The sequence below is a fragment of the Setaria italica genome, chromosome II, assembly GCF_000263155.2.
Source record: "Setaria italica strain Yugu1 chromosome II, Setaria_italica_v2.0, whole genome shotgun sequence".
Lineage (NCBI taxonomy): Eukaryota > Viridiplantae > Streptophyta > Magnoliopsida > Poales > Poaceae > Setaria > Setaria italica.
The window spans coordinates 18,438,534-18,441,175 of NC_028451.1; positions in this window are offsets into that span (position 1 = coordinate 18,438,534).

The following is a 2,642-nucleotide window of genomic DNA, read 5'->3' on the forward strand; positions in this document are numbered from 1 at the left end:
GTTCGCCTAGATTGATTTACCTTTGCCTTGACCAACCGGTTTACTTTATGTTGGGTAGCTCACGCTTAGTGCTTACTTGGTACATGGTGGTTTAACTTTACACAACACTTAATCTTGCTTTACTTATGTTATACCTTTCATTAAGACAAGATCATTAATTGTTAATCGGAACATGGAGAACCACCCAGGAAAACAGTGCTACCACAAGACTAAATGGCTCTGGTCTTGGCTGATTAATTAGAAACCTTAGTCTGGGGTAACCTTACTCGGGATGAGGCAAGAGGAGGGACTGAGTCGTTGCATTTACCTGGGATGGGTGGTGCACGCCAGACACCGAAACCTTAGCGGGTTACCACTGACTAAGGAATCTTTGTAAAGGCCTCGTAGCGTCCCTATGCAATCACACCTCGGAAGTGTGGTATGGTGCCTTGCAAACACCGCATGGTTGGGTCCAAAGTTCTTTTGAACTTTTACGCGACTTGTGGGTAAAGATGTGCCACCTCTGCAGAGTGTTAAACTGATCGATCAGCCGTGCTCACGGTTAAGAGCGGCCTGGACCCTCACATGATAATATTATCGGAAGATGGACTTAACTTGTTATCATTTCATGCATTTGTTGTTTTATTTATGTTCATGTTTAATTTCGGGTGGTATAAACTTATATTTAGTTAATTGCTAATAAAATTTAACCAACTTAATTAAAAGCGAATGCTAGCTATGCCTTAGCCAATCCTTGAATTAGCCTTACACTACACTATTTCCCACGACTTGTTGAGTACCAACCATAAGTGTACTCACCCTTGCAAAACCGCTGTTCAGACCAAGTTAATTGGGAAGAGGAGTACTTCTACGACTTCGAGGAGTTCTAGGCGTACGTTTCTTCAGTCAGCTGCCTGTGGAGTCGTCATCGTCTTTGGAGTTCCGCTGCGTAATAATTAGACTTTGTGGTTTATGTGAGACTTTCGGTCATGTAATAATGGTTAATACTCTCTTTATTCGATTTAGCACTGTCTTTGCTATTCACTATTGTCGTACATGTGTGTAACTTGATCCTGGCGCACATGTATTTAATGCACTCGATTTTGTCCTTAAAATCGGGTGTGACAGCTATCACTGACCTAATTGGACAAATTGCATAAACAAAATTAACGAGAAGCAATCCTGCATAACTGATACAAGAAATTTGGTAGGCAACAACAATAGATACCTCATGTTGGCCTGTCTCTTGGTCAGATTCAGGCCATTCCGGTCATACTCCAATTTTGGATCTTCACTTCTTCTTTCATTGGTATCCCTTTTTTTACCTTTTCTAGACTATAAAAGGATGCTTGTGAGTTTTTCAATGCTGAGGGAAGCCAATACACCCTGGTTCCTTAAGATAAGTGCAACCCTCTTCCTCTCATAAGGATGCAGCTCTGGTTCTATATCTTAGGAAAAGAAAGAAACTTTTGTAAAATTATCCAACCACTATGATGAGTACATTGAGTGGGAAATAGCAATAGATAAAATATTTGCTAATCATTTTATGTGTGCAAGGAGGAAGATTAAGAATGCAACTAGTGTCTTGCGAGATTCTGCTTTAACTTGGTGGGAGACCATAAGTCCATCAAATAAATCTCAAACTTAAGATGATATGAAATTTCTTATGAGAGAAACTTTTGCTAATCCATCTCATATAATTAACTCATATGATGAGGTGCATCAGTTAGAGGATCAGTCTATTGTTGTATTTCTTGCTATGCCTAACCTTTTTGCAGGATTATGAACAAAAGCAAGAGGACAAGGATGGTGCAAAAGAAAATGAGGAGCTTACAACCTCATGTGCAAATTCACCATTACTTCACAATGCACCTATTACTCCTGCTGAAAATAAGAACACAGATAATGCGCATGGTACTACACTCACGAAAGGTGAGAATTATCTTGATGTCCTAAATTTTTCCACAAATCATGCTATCACAGGGCAATTGTTAGTGGAACCTTCTCTTGATTTATGTTTGTCACAAGATGACTCGCTTCCTATTCCTTGTGATAAAGATAAATTTTGTGACAATGCTTATGTTGTACCAATGAATCAACATGCTATATGTGTTTTGGAACCCAACACTTGTGCTGAAAGTAGACATGTTATTCATATTGCTAGTGATAAAGATGAGCTGAAATTATTATCTTCTTTAAATATTTTGGGTTACATTGAATTTGATATATTGTATAATCTAGGTTTTTTGGAGGAGAGACTTTTTGGATATTCTGATTTGCCATGGTTTTCTAGACACACATATCATGTTGGTGGCAAATATAACAACAATGGACAATACATGATACATCGTGTTTACATTAGTAGCAATATGGATTGTTCTTTTGTTGTGCAATATTGTAATCAACTAAATGGATCCAATACTGCTAATATTCATATGCCATCTACTCCTATGCTGCTTCTTGTTAGTACTAATCTTTTGCAGGATAGTGTTGATAAACATCATGTACATTGCGATCAAGGAGCCTACATGCTTGCTAGAATTTCTGTGCGAGATGACACACTAGAAACCTTGAAATATGGTCATATCCCTCCTCACAATTATTCAATTCCCTTTGTTTTCACAATTCCATTCTCCTTTGTGTTGTGCAGGGTCAGTTTAGAG